This window comes from Pogoniulus pusillus, chromosome 2 (genome assembly GCF_015220805.1).
Source record: "Pogoniulus pusillus isolate bPogPus1 chromosome 2, bPogPus1.pri, whole genome shotgun sequence".
Taxonomy (NCBI): Eukaryota; Metazoa; Chordata; class Aves; order Piciformes; family Lybiidae; genus Pogoniulus; species Pogoniulus pusillus.
Window position 1 is genome coordinate 2431352 of NC_087265.1, and position 23293 is coordinate 2454644.

The following is a 23293-nucleotide window of genomic DNA, read 5'->3' on the forward strand; positions in this document are numbered from 1 at the left end:
TCAACACTGGCACAAGTTCTCTATTGGAACTTTGCTGACTTTAAATCAAGCACAGATCCCAGGCCCACAGCACTGCAAAGGCAGGAAGAGCAGAGCACAAGCAGTGCAAGGCTCATGAGAGTCTTGTACTAGAGTAGTGACTGCACCTTGAGTACTGTGTCCAGTTCTGGGCCACTCAATTCAAGAGAGATGTTGAGGTGCTGGAAGGTGTCCAGAGAAGGGCAACAAAGCTGGTGAGGGGCCTGGAGCACAGCCCTGTGAGGAGAGGCTGAGGGAGCTGGGGGTGTGCAGCCTGCAGAAGAGGAGGCTCAGGGCAGAGCTCATTGCTGTCTACAACTACCTGAAGGGAGGCTGTAGCCAGGTGGGGTTGGGCTCTTCTGCCAAGGAAGAAATAATAATAAAGAGCCTTCTCCTCTCCAGACTGAACAGCCCCAACTCCCTCAGTCTCTCCTCACAGCAGAGCAGCTCCAGCCCTCTGATCATCCTCGTGGCCCTTCTCTGGACACCTTCCAGCACCTTCATATCCCTCTTGTCCCAGGGGCTCCAGAACTGGATGCAGTACTCCAGGTGGGGTCTCAGCAGTGTGGAGCAGAAGGGCAGGATCACTTCCCTCTCCCTGCTGCCCACACTGCTCTTGCTGCAGCCCAGGCTCTGGCTGCTCTCTGGGTTGCCAGAGTACACTGATCTCAGAATGATTTTAAACACTTAAAAGCAGTACCTCAATCTCTTGTTTGGATGCTACAAAATGCTCTCTAGCCTTTCTTTGGGGAAGTTGTGCAGAGGCAACAGGCTCTAAGTGTTCAACCTTTACAACAACTGTCAATGAGTCAGTCCCAGCCCTCATCCTAGCACCCAAACTGCAAACTATCTCCTCAACAGTAAAGAAGTTCACTAAATGTTTAAGTCTGGACACATTTCATTCTCTGTACTCCACAGATTACAGAACAATTAAAAAGGCTGGAAACAGGCAATTGGCTTAAACTGAAGTTACACAGCTGGGTGGGCAGAATCTTTTTTTGTTCACAAGAAAGCATTTCCATATCCAGGATATTTTAAATAGGTTTATATTCGACTTTAAAAAGGAGATTTTTTTTAGGGAGTAAAAAGCATGTTTTATCTGAGTGATTAGGCCAGCAGATGAAAAGAAGCCATACCCCACCCAGACTCCCCATGTGCATGCTCCTGATCATTTATCTTCCTGCCTCAAGCTCTTCAGGTTGTAAGAGCTTCAGACCAGCACAATAAATTAAAATGCAGAAGATGATGTCCTAATACTGTCTTCACAGTTAAATACAACACTGGCAAATACCTACCAGGTTACACACACTAAGCAGTTCAAGTGATAATCATAATGATGAATGTGTAATTTAATGCCCATTTGCTTTGATTTATAGGAACCATCACACACAAGTCTCACTTATCCATTTAAAGTCAGTGGGAAGGATCCCATTTTTCCTGACCTGGATCAGTGCTCAGCCTCAACTTTGGGACTTCCTTATCTGTTGGTTTTCTGCATGAAGCAGAAGCAGTCCTCACACTTAGCTGAGAATGCCTGGGGCTGCACAGTCCTTTGGAATCTCAGCAACTGGCCCTGTGATTCCCTCTGATAGTCTTGCTGAAAAAATAAGATCATCTGAATTTCCCTCTCCCCTTCCAGCTGTGGCAGAAAGAGATCAGCCTATGCTTAATCTCAGAAGAGAAGGCCCTGCAAAGGTCAACTCTTCATATGAACTGCAGATCATTAACAGCAACAGGACAAGGGAGCTCCTCTGTTCTGTTCTTGGGAGGACTCACTTGGAGTACTGCACCCAGTCTTGGTGCCTCCAGCACCCAGTACAACCCAAGGGGGTTGTGGAGTCTCCCTCTTCGGAGATATTCAAAACCCACCTGGATGTGTTCCTGTGTGATGTGGTCTAGGTGATAATGCTCTGGCAGGGGGGTTAGACTGGATGCTCTTTGGAGGTCCCTTCCAGCCCCTGACATTCTGTGTGATTCTGTGTGCATCAACCTAGGCAACAATCTACAACCCCCACCTTTACTTCAGACATACCTTACAGACAGAAAAGGACTGATCAGCTGTGTCAGCCCTCACTGCAAGACAACAGCACTGACAGATTAAAAAATAAAGAAATGAAAATACATTATTTGTGGGAAGGAGAATAAATGTGAGTTGCAATCATCCTGAATCAGACCAGTCACATCACATTACGCTACTTGGTACTACACCACCAGGTACTGTAAAAGCAAGCCTGGCCCAGGCTTGTTATATCCCAGAGTCTACAGAAGCCTCTGCAAATAACACAATCATTTCAAAACCCCCACACTAAAAACAAATCAATATATATTTAGAAGTTTACACAGAGGTTCCAAAAGTCACCAAAGCACAGTATCTGTACTTCAATTCCTGAGTGACCTGAAGATAGCAATTTCTTTTTCCCCCTCCCTCAATCAAAACTCATTAAGGTAAAATTCAGGGTAAACAGCTCAATGCTTTGGCTTTATATTTTCAGACAGTATTAAGGCTAAAATTGCTCCCTTTGAGTAGGATATAATACCTGCCAACTCTCAAAATAAAGGAGGAGGTGAGGAGTTTCTGGAGGAAAACAAAAAGGAAAGATCTGGAGGGCAGCAGGCACAAGCATCACAGAACTATTAAAGAACACAGACAAACTAATCATGACAAGGAAATGCAGGGAAATTCCAGTTTGGAGAGCACATCAACCTGGAACTAAGTGTCCTCATATTTTGTTAGTACAAAGGCATTACAGAATTAAAGCTTGACTTCCATGGCTGGAGGTAGTTAGCTGATGAAAGCAGAGGCCATGAAAAACTAACCAAGTTTCATAAGGTACACATGGAAAAGCAGTTATTAGGGTAGTAAAAGCTTGGAAGGGATGAAGGCTTAAACTAACCAACTGAAAATAAAAGTATTTTGACCTCTTCACCTTACTGTGAAACACAGAGCTTGGAAAAGAGAGGCACAGCTACAGCCAGGAGGGCAAGAACAAAACCATGTTACAGGTAGGCAGGCATAGGATGACTGCTACCAGCCTAGACTGCATCTCACAGTCTTGTAACAGTGAGTAGTGAAGTGTTTTCCCTACACATCTGACTGGGGTTTAAGGACCCAGCTACACCTCAGAATTCAGAGACTATCAGCTAAAGCCTGAAACATTGTAAAAATACTTGTCAGGCTTCCATTCCATTCTCCACCTTGCAGAGCAGGAGGACCCCATTGGAAGTAGGCCTTCCTCCGTCAGAACACCAGATGCTACTGCGTGTCAAAGCACCATCATTAACATGGCAGAGTCAACCTCCCCCACAGCCATTACTCACCATAATCCCCTCATCAGAATAACCTGCCCAGAAGAGAGATCTTCCATTAAGTCAGGGCCAAAAAGAGGCACCCATACAGAAAATGAAGACTTGAAAAATAGAGCCATTAAAGATGCCAGAACACTTTCATATTCTACTTCTTGCCTGGAAATAAAGCTCAGTACTGTAGAGGATTTATGAATTCTATTGACAACACAAAGTATCTCTGTGTACTAGAGACAGACTGAATGGAACCATACCCATTTGCTTTCATGCAGCCTCTCACCCGGTATGAATTACATGCAAACATAACAGGAAGACATCCAACTTCTCCTTCACAAACGTGTTCAGATCCTAATTAGAGCATCATTTGGATCCCAAGTCTCTGACAGCTATGTTTGTACATATAAAGTCACAGTCAAGCTACCACCTTGAGAAATCAGAATGCTAGAGGTTGGAAGAGACCTCTGGTGATCATCTTGTCCAACCCCCTTGCTTGTGCAGGTTTGCCCAAAGCAGGTTGCACAGGTTCACAGCCAGGTGGGTTTTCAAAGTCTCCAGAGAAGGATGCTCCACAAGCTCTCAGGGCAGCCTGGTCTAAGTGCTCCATCGATCTCACAGCAAAGAAGTCTTTCCTTGTTCAGATGGAACTTTGGTTTTCAGTGTGGAACAAAAGAACATAGCCTCAAGCTGTGCCAGGGCAGGTGCAGGCTGGACATTAGGAAGAAATTCTTCACAGAAAGAGTGATTGGCATTGGAATGGGCTGCCCAGGGAGGTGGTGGAGTCCCCAGTCCTGGAGGAGCCTTTCTTGACCTGCTGCTTACACTCTTTTTAATGCACCCCAAGATACCATTGGCCTTCTTGGCCACACAGGCATACTGCTGGCTCAGGGAGGACTTGCCCATCAGGATTTCCAGGTCCTTCTCTGCAGAGCTGCATTCCAGCAGGTCAGCCCCTCACCTGTACTGGTGCAGGACTCTACACTTGCCCTTGTTGACCTTAGAATCATAGAGTCAAGCAGGTTGGAAGAGACCTCCAAGATCATCCAGTCCAACCTAGCACCCAGCCCTAGTCAATCAACCAGACCATGGCACTAAGTGCCCCAGCCAGGACTTGCTTCAACACCTACAGGCACGGCGACTCCACCACCTCCCTGGGCAGCCCATTCCAATGCCAATCACTCTCTCTGCCAACAGCTTCCTCCTAACATCCAGCCTAGACCTGCCCTGGCACCACTTGAGACTGTGTCTGTTGCTGGTTGCCTGGCAGAAGAGCCCAACCCCACCTGGCTACAGCCTCCCTTCAGGTTGTTGTAGACAGCAATGAGATCACCCCTGAGCCTCCTCTTCTCCAAGCTAAACACCCCCCAGCTCCCTGGTCAGCCAACTCTCACTGAATGGCAGCAGAGCCTCTGGTGTATCAGCCACTCCTCTCAGTTTTGTACCATCAGTGCTTTAGCCTTAGTGGTTTGTGCTCACCTTCTCCATTTTCTGCAGACTCACTGCAGAAATAGCATCCAAACAATGACAATTTGTGACCTTTGAGCACAAATGCTAATTCCTTAGACTAGTTTTTATATTCTATCCCATGCCCTTGCAAATAAGAGCTGCCCAAAAATACTTCCCATGTAAAACTAAATGTTCCCAGTGACAACTCTGATCACGTCACTCCCTGCACAGGAACATTAAAAGATGCAACAACAGCAAAAAGAAGCCCACTGGTTATTCTTACAACTTCCAAACTCAACCCTAAATATAGGACCCTTTCAAATTGTCTTTGCTAACATTCAACTAATATGTTCATTGCTCTAACCAAAAGCTAGCAAAGCACAACTTGTATTGTGCTGCAGGCCATGGAGGGAATGTTCTTTAGTTGAATCATGGATGGATGAAGATGAAAAGTAGGCTTTGAAAATTTCCAACAGCCCTGACCCTGTGTTCCTCATAACAAGTTACCCTCATTTATTTTTTATAGCTGCACCAGACTTTCTACTACCTTCAAAAAGACAATTTTCATCAATTCTTCTTATCTTTGTACCTAACCAAGGGAGAATGCAGAGAACATGGGTGGTATCCCCAGGTGAAAAAATGGGAGCAGCTGCTTTAGTCAGGCTGGAGAGGCTGCACTTGCTGTTGAATTTTGTCTGTAGCACAGCATTCAGATGCCTTCTTAGCATTTGCCTACCCTAAGGAACCACTCTGCCATACAGAAATGTCCAAGTAGGAGAAATAATAAAGGGGTAATGGGTTTAATCTGGCAGAGGGGAGGTTCAAACTAGATGTTAGGAAAGGGTTCTTTATAGAGAAGGTGCTGAGACACTGGCATAGGCTGCCCAGGGAGGCTGTGGAGGACAGAAGCACAGAATGTGATATTTGATCATATTCTGTGCTTCTGTCCTCCACAACCTCCCTGGAGGTGTTCAAGGCCAGGTTAGATGAGGCCTTGAGCGACCTGTTCTAGTGGGAGGTGTCCCTGCCTATGGCAGGGGGTTGGAACTGGATGATCCAACCTAAACCATTCTATGATTCTATGAATAAATCCCAGCCTCCCCTTCTCCATCTCAAACCAGTGCATCTCCATCGGAATTACCTCCAGTACTATCCAGGGAGATGAATTCTGCTTGCAAACCCTATGGAATTCTTCATTGCTCTGACCAAAATGAAGCCTTCCTCAATGACACTCCTCTTCTACCCAAGATTGGATACTGCCTGCATGTGTTAAATGGCTTTAAGAGTCAGTGTCTCATATAAGTTAAAACTAAGAACTTCACACTAACTTCTGGAGAGTACTGAGGTTTGGTATCGAAGCAGCTGGTGCATGTGCCTGTGGCAGGCTTTGTAAGCTCTGTAAATTCATGGACACTGGGTTTACAGCTGGAAAAACAAACTCTCAGCATCCTAAAATCTTTTAAAGTTTCTTCCTGAAAAATATACCTGACAGAGTACTTAGAGGAGCCATCACAACTGCAAACTGTGCTTCCTCCAAGCAATCAATTGCCTACACAGCATCTGAAAGGGCAAGGAGAGCTTGCAACTCATTTCAGCTCTTCTCAAATGATCCAGGATGCCAAGGCAGAGGTGAAAGCAAAGATGGTCTGTCACCACATGCAACAAAGGCTTGCAGGAGGAGCAGAGGGAGCCCTGACCTTTCTGTAAGTTACCACAGTTCAAATGTATAGGTAAGGCAACATCAGATGCAAGTGACTGTGGCTGCTTTCAAAGACTTAATACTTTAAAGGCTAAAGCTCCTGTCACTAGGAAAGATTTTCTTTCTCCCCTTTCTTCAGATAGAAAAAGCTTCCAAGCTCAGAGATTCTTCAAAGGACTCCACAAAATACCTAGAGATCACAGAACTGTAGAATTGTTTAGGTTGGAAAATACCTTTAAGATCATCACATCAAACCATTAACGCAGCACTGCCAGGTCACCACTAAACCCTGTTCCTCAGCAGCACATCCACAGTCTTCTCAAGCTCTGCAGAGATGGCATCTCCAGCACCTCCCTGGGTAGCCTGTTCCACAGCTTCACAACCTGTCCAGGGAGGAAATTTCGCCTTGTGTCCAACTGAAACCTCTCCTGGCACAACTTGTCCTGTAACATTTCACCTGCTCCATCAGGGCCACAGAATCATAGCATCAGCCAGGTTGGAAGAGACCTCCAAGATCATCCAGTCCAACCTAGCACCCAGCCCTGGCCAATCAACCAGACCACGGCACTAAGTGCGCCAGCCAGGCTTGGCTTCAACACCTACAGGGACAGCGACTCCATCACCTCCCTGGGCAGCCCATTCCAATGCAAATCACTCTCTCTGACAACAACTTCCTCCTCACATCCAGCCTAGACCTCCCCTGGCACAGCTTGAGACTGTGTCCCTTTCTTCTGTTGCTGGGTGCCTGGCAGAAGAGCCCAACCCCACCTGGCTTCCCTACAGCCTCCCTTCAGGTAGTTGCAGACAGCAATGAGCTCTGCCCTGAGCCTCCTCTGCTGCAGGCTGCACACCCCCAGCTCCCTCAGCCTCTCCTCACAGGGCTGTGCTCCAGGCCCCTCCCCAGCCTTGCTGCCCTTCTCTGGACACCTTCCAGCGCCTCAACATCTCTTCTGAATTGAGGAGCCCAGAATTGGACACAGCACTCAAGGTGTGGCCTGAGCAGTGCTGAGCACAGGGGCAGAAGAACCTCCCTTGTCCTGCTGGCCACATTGTTCCAGACCCAGCCCAGGATGCCATTGGCTCTGCTGCCCACCTGGGCACTGCTGCCTCATCTTCAGCCACTCTCTACCAGAACCCCCAGGTCGCTCTCTGCCTGGCTGCCCTCAGCCCCAACCTGTAGTGCTGCTTGGGGTTGTTGTTGCCAAAGTGTAGAACCCTGCACTTGGCCTTGTTCAGTCTCATCCCATTGGCCTCTGCCCACCCCTCCAGCCTGACCAGGTCCCTCTGCAGGGCTCTCCTACCCTCTAACAGAGCCACACCTGCTCCTAGCTTGGTGTCATCTCCAAACTTACTGATGCTGGACTCAATCCCCTGCTCCAGAACATCAATAAAGATATTGAACAGGACTGAGCCTGGCCCTTGTCCTCCTCATGCTGAGGGCTGCAGACCTGGACTCAGTACTGCAGGTGAGGGAGGTCTCACCAGAGCAGACTGAATTGGCAGAATCTCCTCTCTGCCTGCTGGCCACGCTTCTTGTGATGCAGCCCAGTGTGCCATTGGCTTCTGGGCTTCAAGCATACATTGTTGACTCATGTCCAGCTTATCATCCACCAGCACTCCCAAGTCCCCTTCTCTATGCATCTGCAGGAATTTAAGCAAGCAAAATCTACCCAGCATCTCTGGCCTTGCAGCTATGCTGACCAAATCAGCTTCACACGTGTCAAAAACCTACACAGCAAGAAACAGAGGTAGAGTCTTCATCTATCAACAGCTGCTTCTGGCTTCAGAGAGTGCATTAGCAGAATAAATGCTGAAAAGTCTGACCATCCATTAAGGCAATTCTTACACCCAAACAATTTGGGACTGTAACACTGTGTATCAGGGCAGTTTTTTCAGGAATGATGATCCAAGCAGAGCAGTAGTCAATTCACCAAGAGATATCAAAGATAGCCTTTTATTACAAATGATCCAAGCATCCCCCTTGAGGCTGTGGCTATCAGAAAGCATTCAGTTAGTTCCCAAGCCAATATTTCTCTCTATCTCTTTCATAATAAAACTCTTAACACGTTTGCAATAACTTTTAAGCTTTGCTATACACAGAGCAACAAATAATTTCCCAGAAGCCTTTGGAAAAAGCTGACATGCAAAATGATCCCCTAAGTCAACTTGGGTTATTATTAAGCTGAAACAAAAAAGCCAACCACAAAACAAAACAGAGATCAGATCATTTGATCAGTGGAAGGAATAGAAAAGTATAGAATCATTGAATCAACCAGGTTAGAAGAGACCTCCAAGCTCATCCAGTCCAACCTAGCACTCAGCCCTAGCCAGTCAACTAGACCATGGCACTAAGTGCCTCATCCATTGGGAGCTTCAGGACAGATGGATAAACTTCAGGTCATAGAAAAATTTTACCAAGGCTATGTTTGAAGAGAAATGTGAAAGTTCCTGAAAGCACCTCGAGTGAAAATACTTTGTGTTGCTAAGAAACATCATCCCTGATGATGGATGAATTAAATTGTCTCAGTTAGCAGAGCCAACTCCAGGCATCCCCTCCTTTATTAGCAGAATGTTTTCTGGTACTGGTAAATTTATTTCAACAGCTACACACAAATAAAAAAACCCTACCTCGATTTCATTTAAAGAAGTTCAAACTTGCATAATTAATGCCAGAAAAACAGAACAGAGTTCACATCTTGAATGGAATTTAATAACTGCATGTCTGAAGTTTACGTTTTTAAATGCAATATTAATACGTCCACACGATGAAGAACTTCTTTTAGCAGAGCCTGCAATCAAACACACTGCTCAACTTCCAAAATTACCCTATATACAACCCAGTGAAGGAGAAAACTCTTCAAATATTCCTAAGTGCTGAACCACATAAATATTCAGGTAATCAAACATTAAACATCACGGAGAGAAAAGCACCTTCATTTGTCATGTATTGTTAGGATGACACCAACATAAAAACTGAGCGCGGAGGAAACGATGCAAGCCACCTGCTTTTCTCATTTGGAACTTGTCTTCAGGTCTCACCCAGTTCCTCCTGTAATATATTACTCACAGGCTGTGCCTTCTGCAGAATCTATCTGTAGATTTACAGGAGTGGATCTCCCTGAAGGGTTCTCTGGTGAGCGCCCTCAGAGCGTACCTGCTCTGCCTGTCGTGTAAGTGAAGTCCACACAACCACAGAATACATCTGGCTGAAAGACACTCCAAAGACTATCCAGTCCAATCCCTGACCCAGTGCTGAAAGGTCAACACTAAATGTGCCAGTCTGAAGCTAGCTAGAATGTTTTGGTGAGAAGAACTAGATTATAGGCTGTGAAAGGGTGATGTCTACTTACTCATAGGCTTGCTGAGAGGTATAAGAACAAGACTAAAAACATAGATAAGGCATTCGGGCACAGCCTGGGCTCTGGGCTGCATTTCTCTCTAACCTCACCCTCCACCTCTCTGATTAGTCCACTTGCTTCCTAACCCCCCTGGCCAACCTGCATTCTTCCTTGGGGCACAAGGCAATGCCTGGGGTAAGGTAGAGGGGTGGAAAGAAGGTGGAAGGGCAGTTGAGGACTCAGGTTTCTGGGAGGGCTGTTGTGTTTCTGTATTACTTTTACCTTGTCTATTTCTGTCTATAACTGTATATACTGTAAATATCTGCTTGCATCTTATGCTAAGCTGTAAATATAAAGCTTCATTCAATTTCCAGAGTCAGTTGAGTCTAGTGTGGTTGATTTCCACACTAAACCATGTCCTTAAGCACCAGGCCCATGTCTGCTTGAACACCTCCAGGGACAATGACTCCACCCCTGTGCTGGGCAGATGGTTCCAATGTTTGAGAACTCATTCAGTGAAGAAATATTTCCTAAACATTCTCCCCCAAACCCACAGCACCTGAGCTCTCTTGAAATCTCCTCCTACCCCACTTCGCCCTCCCTGCCCACTGCCCAGGAAAGGCAGAAGCCCCAGGCTTGCCCAACTGGGCAGAGAGGGATCTTCCTCCTGTCCTTTCAGAAAGGTGAGAGCTGGAGAAGAGGGAGACCACCAGCTTGTCTCTTCCCACATGCTGCACATCAGGCCAGAGGTTTCTGCTGAAATGGGAAAGAAAAGCAAGCATCTCACCTTGTGCTGCCTTCCAGAGCAGGGTGCAACAGCAGAGGTGAAGCACAGCAAGCAGGGAGCCCCAGGGTAAGCAGGAGCGGCCTGAGATCAGAAAGGAGAGATGTGACTGCTGGTCAGAGATCATAGAATCACAGAACCAATCAGGTTGGAAGAGACCCCCAAGCTCATCCAATCCAACCTAGCACCCAGCCCTGGCCAATTAAATAGACCATGGCACTAAGTGCCCCAGCCAGGCTTGGCTTCAACACCTCCAGGCATGGCGACTCCACCACCTCCCTGGGCAGCCCATTCCAATGCCAATCACTCTCTCTGACAACAACTTCCCCCTAACATCCAACATATACCTGCCCCAACATGACTTGGGACTGTGTCCCCTTGTTCTGTTGCTGCTTGCCTGGCAGAAGAGCCCAACCCCACCTGGCTACAGCCTCCTTTCAGGGGAAGAATCTTCTCAACTCAGAGAGGAATATGCAGACTTTCACACCACACCAAAACCAATGTGCTTGCTGTACTTGAAATAAACCAAGGTCAAACACCAACTTTGCAAGAACACAGTTGGCAAAGGGGAGAATCAGTACAGGAAATTAATTAGTCTGGTGGCAAGGCTTTGAAGTCTTTCCTCCCATTATTCTAGGTGGTGTCCTCATGAAGTTACAAGTCCCAAATTTCAGCAATGGAGAGTTCAACTGCAGGAAAAAAAAAACTGGAAAACTTTCAACAGACTGTTCTTGGGACCCCATCACAGCTTTTGAGTCAGAAATTACCATGCATGGTTACGAGGAGAGGCCACACACTCAGCTACTCAGTGGAGAGACAACCATAGAGGTTACTCCTCCCAAGTAACACCAGCACTGGAGAGGCTGAGGAGGATTTAATAACGATACTAATTTGGCTGCACTACAGGAGATGTGCTTCCTGTGGGCCTAATAAAGAAGAGCTTCACAATGTGAGCAGAAGCACTTTGAAACCTCAAAGGACATGCCTTATCTGCACCACCTCTGCTTCTGGAATCCCAGCAATCCTGAAGACAGAAGGCAGATTAGACTGCAGCTTTCCTAGGCACAGATGTTGAAATCACATCTGCCTTAACTGTAAGCCATGCTTCCTGCTACTTTCCAACTCTCCTGCAGCATCTTTGAGCTGCTTTGGTCTTGGAAACAATAGTGCAAAGGAGATGAAGTTCTTCTGATCACATCAGGTGTTCTAAAACACTGCCATAAGAGAAAAACACTTGCAGGTTATCTTCCAAGCAAAGAGCACTACAGAAAAGGGTTTGAGGCAGTGATACCTTTGCTTGTCTTCCTCTTTTCTCTACACAACTCACAAAACAAGACTTCAAATACTGAGGTGTTTGATTTAAAGCACTGATCTAGCAGCTATGGAAGAACAAGCCTTTGTGCAAGGACACCAAGTTAAAGACACAAACACAAACCCACATTTCACTGTAATGACAGGACAAGGGGTAATGGATTTAAACTGGCAGAGGGGAGATTGAAACTGGATGTTAGGAAGAAGCTCTTTCCAGCGAGGGTGGTGAGACACTGGCACAGGTTGTCCAGGGAGGTTGTGGATGACAGAATCATAGAATGTGACCTGCACCAAGGCAAACATTGCAAGACTCCAGTTATAATGAGCTTCTTCCTCTTGGACTTCATATCATAACACAGACAGTATTTTCAGTGCAGGCTTATTTCATGTTTTCATTTACTATTTGGATCACGAACAATATAACTGCAGTGTTTTCCAATTACCTGGGAAGGGCTGAAAACATTCCTGGGATGCAGAATTAGCATTGAAAAAAAGGAGGTCTTAAAACTGAGGGTTTAATACCTAACTAGATTGAAAAAGTAAAAAATGAGCCAGCAGTGTGCTCTTGCAGCCCAGGAGACAAACCACATCCTGGGCTGCACACAGAGGAGTGTGGGCAGCAGGGCAAGAGGGGATTTTATCCCTTGGCTCTGCTCTGCTGAGACCTCACCTCCAATCCTGCCTCCAATTCTGGTGTCCCCAGCATAAGGATGACACAGAGCTGGTGGCAGTGTGTCCAGAGGAGGCCACAAAGATGATTCAAGGGCTGGAGCAGCTCTGATTCGAGGACAGGCTGAGGAAGCTGGGGGTGTTCAGCCTGCAGAGGAGATGACTCTGCGAGGACCTTACTGCTGCCTTCCAAAAGCTGAAGAGATCCTACAGGAAGGCTGTAGAGAGACTTTGCATAATGGTGTCTAGAGACAGGACAAGAGGGAATGGTTTGAAGCTGAGGCAGAGCAGGGTTAGACTGGAACTTCAGTGAGACTCTGGAATAAGCTTCCCAGGGAGGCTGTGGATGCTTTCTCCTTTGGAGATGTTTAAGGCCAGGCTGGATGAGGCCTTGAGCAGCTGAGTCTAGCTGAGAGGTGTCCCTGGCCATAGTGGGGAGGTTGGAGTAGAGGATCTCTGAGGTTCCTTCTAACCTGAGTCATTCTGTGATTCTATGCAATTTCTATTAACAGGAGCACCATAAGCAAAAGCTGCTAAGATTTAGTCCATGCATCACTGATACTGACTGAGGCTGTACATTACATTCAGATGGACTCAGTTATTAGATATACAGAAGTGGGAAACAAAAAAAGCTCACCAAAAAAAAGCCCTAAGCATTAAGGGAAAGTTAAAGGGAAATGGGCTTGAAGAGTACAAGAAAAAATAGATGAGTGAGAAAAAAGGGTGCAGGCTTCACAAGAGGTTAAGAGCAGGTACAAAAGAGAGATGATCATGTCCCACTACTGCAACAGCCTCGGCAGGAAAAAAGAAAAGGAAAGAAAATTCCAAGGAGCTTAACAGGCTAAGAAAAAAATGAGAACAGCATTAGAGGAAATAGGCTACCTCTAGGGATGGTTAAACAATGGATTAGGTTATGGAGGGGTTACACACATGTTCACTGACTGTTTGACTGTTTTTAAGACCTGGTTAAGATGAACATGTCAGAAACCATCTATACCCATCTGCCTGGCTTTACAATGAACACTGCATGCTGATGCAGACAGCACAGGGCCTTAGTGTAGAGAGGATGACCTCCAGGGAGCTGCGTTTTCTTCTCTAAACCTAAAGGCTGTACAAGTTTAGGTTCCTGCCAGGCAAATCAGCAGGTGACTTGACTGCTCCTTAGAGCTCCAAGCAGGCTTTTGATATCTCTTTTTTTCCTAAATAGCCAAGGCAGCCTTGTGATTGACAATTTTCTATCACATCAAGCATGCTACCTTAAATAGGAAGGATTCTGAATGATCCACCCGGGAAATAAAGTCCAAGTATAGAGAAAGGCAACCAGGGCTGATCCTGGGAACCTGGTCCCAAGGAAATCAAAACCACCAAACCCAGCAGGCATGCACATCCCATTAGCACCTAGAAATCCAGGTAGCTATTGTTGTTCCCAGCACCTACAATAAATAAGCCTTAATATAAGTATTTAATAAAGTACTTAGAGAAATAAGGAGGGAAGGTTTGATGTTCCTAAGCTTATTTTCACAGCGGTATGAAAGGAAATGAGGTAGAGTCAGAGCTAATTCTCCTTATATAATTTCACATGGAATGATTAGTTCTGCCCCAACAGTAACAGCTTTCCAGAGGGTCCTACTTGTCGCCAAGATTGCATACAGATGCTGCAAGTGGAGCTTCCCTACTCTCCGCTGACAACCAACTTAAAAGGCCAGTATAATATTCATTTTACTAGAGAATGGAATTCACAGCATGAACAGTAAAGTAATGTCACAGCTACCATGAAGCTGCACTTCGCCTGTTGGGGGCTGTGACTTCAGGAGGAGGAAGGTGCAAAGCGGTTTTGTGCTTCGGCAATGTCCTGTGCTCGTTAAGGATGTCTAAGAGAGGCACAAGCTGTGGCCTGATGACAAGGCACAGGCATGGAGAAGCATTTGTGTCACATGCCCCTGTGGATTTTGTTTCAGAAGGCAGGTTTTCAATCATCCCTGTGCTCAATGCCCCCCTCTCTTAATCCTGATTAGAAAGGACATTCCACATACATGGGGCTGCTAAAGGTGCTGGAATTCCTTAAGTCACCTGGGTCGCTTCTGGGTGAAATACCAATTACTGGCAATTCAGCTCAACAAGGCCAACAAAAAACCCAAGCCTGTAAGAGACATCACTCAGCCCAACGTGAGCATATCACACAGATAATCCTACAGCTCTTTGAAAGTCCCTCTAATAGCTATTAGCAGTTTTAGAAAGCCCTGCAGTGTTTTGCACTTAATCCCTGAATAGACCCTTGTAGAAAAGCCATATTCAATTCCAAACTTCCAAGTTCTGGACAGGTTAAATCCACGAGCTGAGGTCAATGCAATGATCTTTAACCAGAACCAAGTGCCAGGTCCTGCACTTCAGTCACAACCACAAGCAACACTACAGGCTTGGGGCAGAGTGGCCAGAAAGAAGCCCAGTGGCAAAGGACCTTGGGGTGCTGGTGGATGGTTGAATGTGAGCCAGGAGGTGGCCATGGGCATCCTGGCCTGGACACAAATCAGTGTGTCCAGCAGGAGTAGGGAAGCAATGGTGCCTCTGTATTCAGCCCTGGTGAGGGCAGGAAAGACACTGAGGTCCTGGAGCACGTCCAGAGAAGAGCAACAAGGCTGGTGAGAGGTTTGGAGGGCATTATACAAGGAGCAGCTGAAGATTGTTCAGTCTAGAGAAGTAAAGGCTGAGAGTAGGTAGTATTGCTCTCTACAGCTACCTGGAAGGAGGTTGGAGTGAGGTGGGGGTTGGTCTCCTCTCCCAAGTAATCAGCAACAGGATGAGAGGAAATGAGTTTGAGTTGTGCCAGGGGAGGTAGAGATTGGACATTAAGGAAAACTTCTTTACTGAGAGAGTGGTGAAGGGCTGGAACAGGCTGTCCAGGGAGGTGGTGGAGTCACCATCCCTGGAGGTGTTCAAGAAGCTGTTGATGTGCTGCTTTGGGACATGATTTAGTTGTCATGGTAGGTGGATTATGGTTGGACTTGACAATCTTAAAGGGCTTCTCCAGCATTAGTGATTCTATGATTCTACTCCTTAAAACAATTAAATATACCTAAATATACAATTTTCCAGGGATAGACTACCTTAGTAAATTTAGCTGTCAAGAAAAACCCTAAATGACTCCCCAGAACAGCAGTCAAATAATACTGGAAGAATTTTGAGTGTGTATGGTTTGCATGACCATTTGTTTTACAAAAGACCTAGAGAATAAAAACAAAGGCATGCTAATGGTTTTTATGCATGCCAGAAATAATGACTAATTAGGCCAACACTATCCTACAGTCACAAATCCTGCCTTAACATTGCAATCACAACAAAGAAAACTGACTTAAGAACAAGTATAACTCTTATTAAAGCTTTCTTAAAGCAAGACCAGGACAAGAACTTATTCTCTAAAGCCAACAAGGTGATGTTATTGTGTCTTTGGATCATTTTATCCCAAAGCACACAAAGTTATACTCAAATTTACTGTACTGATCATAGAGAATCATAGAATCAACCAGGTTGGAAGAGACCTCCAAGATCATCCAGCCCAACCTATCACCCAGCCCTGTCCAGTCAACTAGATCATGGCACTAAGTGCCTCATCCAGTCTTTTCTTACAGACCTCTGTAAAATTGTTAACAAACTGCAATCTACTCCTTGCCCTTCTTTGCCAAAATGAGGTAGCCATATGATCATAGAATCATTTCAGTTGGAAAAGACCTTCAAGACTGGGTCCAAGGGAGGTTGTGGCTGCTCCCTCCCTGGATGTTTTTGGATGCAGAACTGATAAAGTTCCTCTTTTTTTGTCAACCTCACATGCACTTTTTCAGTCATTTTTGTGCAACCGGGCAAAATTAAGGTGTGAAGCTGATACTAAATCCAGTCGCATCTGAAGTGCCAAGGAGAATACTTCTGCTAATCACATGTGTATTAAATTTTGCATGTTTGATTATATGTAAACACACACAGAAAGAAACAGCTACATCAAACTTGCCTATACAGCACTAACTTACTTTGGGATTTATGTGTCTCAGCTGTTTGTGTTCTTTCTCTGTCTTAATCCTAACAAATAATTATTCAGGGGGAAGAAATACAAACCACACTTAGTGCCTGGCCTTGCTTGTTTCCCTGCAAGTTCTGCATTTCATCATTAATTTTACATACTTCATTGTTAATCTCAGACATTCCTCCAGTTCTCATGTGGACATCAAAGAGCTACTCACACACAAAATACCAGCAATCTGAAGTACTGGCTTCCCTACTTCTTGGCATTTATAACTTGAAAAGATCTTTTGATTTCTTGCCTACAGGAAATACTGTGGATCAAAAAAAAAGCATACAGATATGCTCCCATACATAGAGGGTCCAGGATTTAGGATAATAGACTGTTTGGAGACATGGCTTTCAGATTTAGATTTCATACTCTGTGTCTGGTGCTTCACACATTTATTTTTACTTTCACATCTGACGTGCAGCAATATGGCTAGCTAAGGTGTATGTTTTAAGAGATACTTTGATACAGATCCGTTCAGAAGTGAAATTCACACCGGGGTGTGTGTCCTTACAGCACCAGGGCACCGCTTCACCGCTGCTAACTGCACCGTTTACTGATGGCTAGGGGCAGGAGAAGGCAGCCTCTCCACAGCCCCTCGTTAACAACTTGCCACCAAAGATTAAGATGATTCTCCTGCTTTTCCAACTTGGTAGAGAATATTTCTCACATCCAACAGGAAGTAAAAGCCTTTGGTAAAATGCCTGCTGAAAGAGTTCCTAACACCCTGGCATACATATTTAGTTGGTTCCCCACTTCTGCATACTATTTAATTAGAAATATTAGTAAACTATCCAACTAGTTGAAGACAATGAGAGATTCTCTGTGCAGCCAACAAATCATTTGCCTCAATTTCACTACTACTCCCACTACACAAAGGCTTACATCTCAAGCAGTACCACACAGAACTCCTCAAACACAGCATTAAGGAGTTTTACTACCAATTTCAGTGACAGCAGCAGTCAAAGTTATGGTTCCATTATTCATACCAAAATCATTAAAAATTGAACTCTGAAATATATTTTCATTTCAGTTCCTTAAGCAGAAGGGAATTCTGTTCACACAGCAACATGTTTGTCATACATATTTCTCCTTAGCATGTAGTTTAGGACAGCACATCATGAGCTGATCTTGTCCTACACAATTTAGCCTGAGCAAGAGAAGGCTCTGGCATGTCAGCCACTAATATAACACCAGCAGTTAATTCAGTTATTTAGCCAGGTAAGATCTCAAGTCTTTGGACAAGACTTTGCAGCCAACACATATTGGCATATTCCATGTGAAACAGCCACTCATGAACAGCTCTAGGACAAACACTTAAATTGTGTAAGGCCCTGCATCTGGGTGGGCACAATCCCAAGCACAACTCCAGGCTGGGTGGAGAATGGCTGAGAGCAACCCTGAGGAAAAGGACCTGAGGGTCTGGGCTGATGAAAAGCTCAACATGAGTCTGCAGTATGAGTGTGACAGCAACCCTGTGCTGGGCTGCAGCAAGAGCAGTGTGGGCATCAGGGCAAGGGAGGGGATTCTGCCCCTTGGCTCTGCTCTCCTCAGCCCTCACCTGAAGTATTGTGTGCAGTTCTGGAGCCCCCAACACAAGAAGGACATGGAACTGTTGGAGCCAGTCCAGAAGAGGCCACAAAGATGCTCAGAGGCCTGCAGCAGCTCTGCTATGACAGGATACAAGAGTTGGGGCTCTTCAGCCTGGAGAAGAGAAGGCTTCCAGAAGACCCTATAGTAAACTTCCAGTATCTGAAGGGGGCTACAGGGAAGCTGTGGAGGGGCTACTGACAAGGTCTTGTAATGACAGGACAATGGGTAATGGGTTTAAACTGCAAGAAGAGAGATTCAAACTAGATGTTAGGAAAGAGTTTTTTCCAGTGAGGGTGGTGAGACACTGGCACAGGTTGCCCAGGGAGGTTGTGGATGTTCCCTCCCTGGAGGTGTTGAAGACCAGGTTGGATGAGGCTTTAAATGACCTGTTCTAGTGTGAAGTGTCCCTGCCTATGGTGTGGAGTTGCAATTGGATGAGCTTTGAGGTCCTCTCCAACCTAAACCATTCTATGATTCTATGAAATATCTCCCCCAACCTGAAGTATATAGGTCTGTACTGTACAAGCATATTCTGATCTTGTGAGGCCAGGCAATGCAGTATGATTTATTTCTTTTTCCCAATTTAGATTCCAGCTGGACACACAAAAAGTAATTTAAAGACAGCAAATGCCTCTGAAACAACTGGACTCCTCTACAGAAGGAAGCACCTGATGTGATCACAGCTTAGCAGCCATTCAGATTTTGCCCAAGCAGTTTACTCCAGGAGCCATGAGAGAAGGAAAGCACAGTGGTGAAGTGCTGTTTTGATTATAGAAGTGTCTGTCTAGAAACTCTGACCAGCGCAGAATACTGGTCAGAGTCCACAAACCTTCACTGCTTTGGTCAAAACAGAACAATAGCAGAAGTCAGTGCTGCAGATGGAGTCAGAGGCCTAACATGCTGAAGGCTTCTGGCTCTTCAAGCTATGGGCAATGTCAAACACTGCAGTCACAGGGTGTTGAAAATATTTACAAAAAAGCTAAACCAGGGACATTTTTGTTTTCATATTCTCAAATTTTATTGAGCAGAAACGTTTGAGGATAGTTTATTACTTTTAGCGGCCACTCTAGAATGGGCCCCCAGCCAAACAGGTCTTTAAAATCTGTCTATATTTTCCTTTTAAAACAACATTAAGGAAGTTGTATAAATTTTACACCAGAGCCTAAGTGACTTAGCAGCAAAAGTGACATGTTTCAGCTGTATGTAGGCACTTCACAAGCTACAGGCATGACTTTTGCGTCGGTACCAGTCACACTTGATACTGATCCTAAAGCAGGAGAGAGCTCCACAAGGGTTAATTAATTAACAGGTGTTTGTAAGTCACGGCAAATCCCAAAGTCTGAGATTCAGGAGATGCTTGCTGGAACATTAGTGGCTTACATGCCAAATGCCTTCCCTTGTTCAGACCCAACTATGCAGGACAAGACCAACTTACTATGTGCTGTTCTTCCTCCACAGGGCTTTACTGCATGCTTCAAGCACTTGTAGCAATATACTCAACCAAACTGGCAAAGGAGAAAAAAATATCTTAATTAGGGTAATTTTCCAGAGACTTTGCAAAGACCCAAGTATTGCAATATTGAGACAACCTCACCTTTCCTTATCTGGCAGGCATACAGAACCAAAACATACCAACACTGTATTAAAAAACTTGTCCTTGCTGGAACAAGTTGCCCAGATGACATTTTGTGCTTCTGTCATCCACAACCTCCCTGGAGGTGTTCAAGGACAGGCTGGATGAGGCCTTGAGCAACATGTTCTAGTGGGAGGTGCCCCTGAAATGGCAGGGGCTTGGAACTGGCTGAGCTTTGAGGTCACTTCCAACCTAAACCATGTTATGATTCTATATGATCTGGATACTAAACAATTAAACTTATGTCAGAAAGTATTCTTCCAATGCATTTGGCTACACCTGGACCTGCAAGAACAAGGCAGGGGTGGGGGGGAAGCAAGAGATAATAATAATTAAAAAAAAAGAGATGGAGCAAGAACACATCAGGTCTCAAAAGGAGACCTGTATAGGGTCATCCTCTTCTGTATAGGGGTTTGATTACCAAGGCAGCTGAGACCCAAAAAGGTTAATTAAAGATGAAATATTTATCTCTGCTATAGCTGAATAAAAAGGTGGGAATTTTCCCCCTTGTGTTAGTTTGAAGCTAGCTAGAATGTTTTGGTGAGAAGGGTTAATGGCTGTGAAAAGGAAACAATGGTGATGTCTATTTCACTCATAGGCCTGTTAGGATGTGTAAAAACAAGAACACAAACATAAATAATGGAGTCTCTCTGGCTTTTGGGCTGCACTTGTCTCTCTCTAATCTGCCACCTCTGTGCCTAATCCTTCTGCTTCCTAATTCACCTGGCTGACCCTCCAAACTCACCTTGAATATAAGGCAAAGTCTGGGATAAGGCAGAGGGGTGGAAAGAAAGTGGAAGAGTGGCTGAGCCCCTCCTGGGGACGCTGGTTTCTGGGAGGGCTGCTGTGTTTCTGTATTACTTTTTAACTTGTATATTTCTGTCTGTAGCTGTATAGATTGTAAATATCTGCTTGTAGCTTGTGCTAAACTGTAAATACAAAGTTTCGTTCAATTTCCAGATCGACTGAGGCTAGTCTGGGTGATTTTCTTACGGGGGGGGGGGGGGGGGGGGGGCAGGGCAGGTAACACCAAAACCATCACAAACCCCAGATGAGGCTCACCCATGTGCTTCTAAGAAAGCTGATACCAGTACTGATCTTATTTGGCCTCTACAAACAGCAGGTGACCAAACTCTTTGCAATGGGTTTGCAATTTTCACTGGAAGAATGCTGTCTACAACTACCTGAAGAGAGGCTGTAGCCAGGTGGGGTTGGGCTCTTCTTCCAGGCAACCAGCAACAGAACAAGGAGACACAGTCCCAAGTCGTGCTGGGGCAGGTCTATGTTGGATGTTAGGAGGAAGCTGCTGGCAGAGAGAGTGACTGGCATTGGAATGGGCTGCCCAGGGAGGTGGTGGAGTCACTGTCCCTGGAGGTGTTCAAGCAAAGCCTGGATGAGACATTTAGTGCCATGGTCTGGTCGACTGGATAGGGCTGAGTGCTAGGCTGGACTGGATGAGCTTGGGGGTCTCTTCCAACCAGGCTGATTCTATGAAAGCCCCAACTAAAATTCAACACTGTACTTTGTATGGAGGCTCTTTACATGAAAAGGCTGTCATGGTTAAGATTTAAAGGTGAACCAAGCTAACAGAGCCCCATAAAATAGCACTATTTAATGATGCCAATCCACTGTTATAAACCATACTCAAATCCAGTGCCCATCTTTACCTGCCTACAGGATGAAACTCTCCAATCACAGTAATGTGCACCCACTTCTTGTGAAACCAGAAAAATCCAACCATAAAAAGTAAGCTTCAAACTCTGGGTTGGTTGAGGTTTTTTTTTTCCCCCCTCTGCTTCTTAAAAAAAGTGCATGCATTTGCACCTCGAATGGTTTCTTTCCTCCAGTCTGCTACTCCAAATCATCACACAGTCATGTGTTAAAAGATTCGTGCAGACCTGCCAAGTCTCATTCAGCTGAGACACACTTTGCTGAAGTTGGAGGTTCGTTCGCAAAGTGTATTCGAGCAGCTCCTCTGCTCTGAAGGGCTCTGTCAGGTGGCATTTCTAGCTTAAAAGAAAAGTAATAATAAAAACAATCTTGAAATCTACATGTTGTGCAAAACAGGGAGTGTTCTGATGGCTGTTTTCCTTGTTCTGTAAAACGTGACACTATGCAAGCACAGAGGTTACAAGTTTTTCTTGACAGTTTCACCAGCAGAGCTATTTATATATGCATTAGGGTTTTAACTGCATTGTAGTGACACTTGCAATGACAGCGGGCTCCAATTCTGCAGCTCACATTGTAACTGCTTACTACAAGCAGTCCTGGGCCGGCACAGACTGCCTTCAAGAAGTGTAGAACAGGAGTGCCATTAGAAATTGAGGCGAACACTTTCACTTCAGACGCTGTGAGGCTCGAAGGGCTGCTCGGGACCAGGAGCGGGCTGAGGCCTGGCGGCCAGGGCACGTCCCGACAGCAGCTTCCCCGCAGCCACCTGTGCCAAGCCAGGCCCGGCCAGGCCGCGGTACTCTCTCCGCCTACCCTGGGCCCTGAGTCTTGCGTTCCCCCGGGGGCTGACCGTGAGGACGCCGAGTGACGGAGGCGGAGGGTGCCTGCAGGCGCTGCCTGCCCCTCCGGCGGCTCCGCGGGGTCAAAGCGCGGACAGTCATGTCAGGGCCGCCGGCGAGGGTGCTGGCACCGCGTGCCGACTGCAGCTCCTCCCCGGCCGCCGCCGCTGGCTGCGGAGCGGCTCTCTTCCCGCGCTGGCAGCCGCTCGGCTCCCTTACTCGAGGGGCAGCCACCGGGACCACGAGATCGGGCTGCTCCCCACTCCGGAGACGGCCGCAGGGGCCGCGGAGCCATGTTAGTGGGGGGGGCCAAGACGACGGCTGCCCGCCACAGCGCCGCCCGCGCCGCAGGTGCCGGGCAGCCACGGCAGGCGGAGCGCGCAGCCCCGCGTCCGGCGGCAGCGAGCCGGCTCCCCTCGCCTCCCCCTCCCTGCCGAGCGGAGCGGGGCTCGGCGGGCCAGCCCTCCCCCCCGCCTTCCCCTCCTGCGGAGCGCCGGCCACCGCTGGCCTTCGCCCCGGGCCGAGCGCCCGCCCCGCCGCTCCGCGCTGACCCCTTCCCTCCCTCCTGCCTGGCTCGGGCGGCCCCGCTCCTTACCCCACCCAGAGGGAGCTCACCTCCTCCTCCTCCTCACTCCCGCCTGGAGACCGTCGGCACCGACGCGCCGGCGTCCCGGCCCCTCCCTCCCCTCGGCGCGCCGCAGAGCCAGCCTCCCCCTGCCGCCAGCCGGGCCCCCTCCTTCCTCCGCCCGCCGCTCCGGGGCCGGGCCCTGCCGCCGGCCGCTCGCCTCCGGGCCCGGCGCCGCCCGATGCATCCACCGTGCCCGATGCATCCACCGAGCCCGTGGGGCGAGGGGCCGGCCCCGCGTGTCTCTTGGGCAGCTCCTTCTGTGCAGGAGGCAGTTCCTAGGTACCTACGGAGGCCTCCCCGCCAGGCG

At 46.9% G+C, this 23293-nt stretch overlaps 1 protein-coding gene across 11 annotated transcripts in view; it reads right to left on the bottom strand.

The window, feature by feature from the left end:
* GTDC1 (glycosyltransferase like domain containing 1) overlaps positions 1–23031 on the bottom strand; it is a 252240-nt gene extending 229209 nt beyond the window's left edge. For 9 of the 11 annotated variants that reach the window (XM_064154596.1, XM_064154638.1, XM_064154593.1 and 6 more), the window contains exons 1-3: positions 22974–23031; positions 19651–19720; positions 10589–10669 (exon numbers count right to left, since the gene is read on the bottom strand). The gene's annotated coding sequence lies outside the window, so the exon portion shown is untranslated. Of the gene's footprint in view, positions 1–10588; positions 10670–19650; positions 19721–22953 lie in introns of all 11 variants that reach the window. The other 2 variants (XM_064154583.1, XM_064154576.1) reach the window with 2 other exon arrangements.
* Positions 23032–23293: the final 262 nt, after the last annotated feature.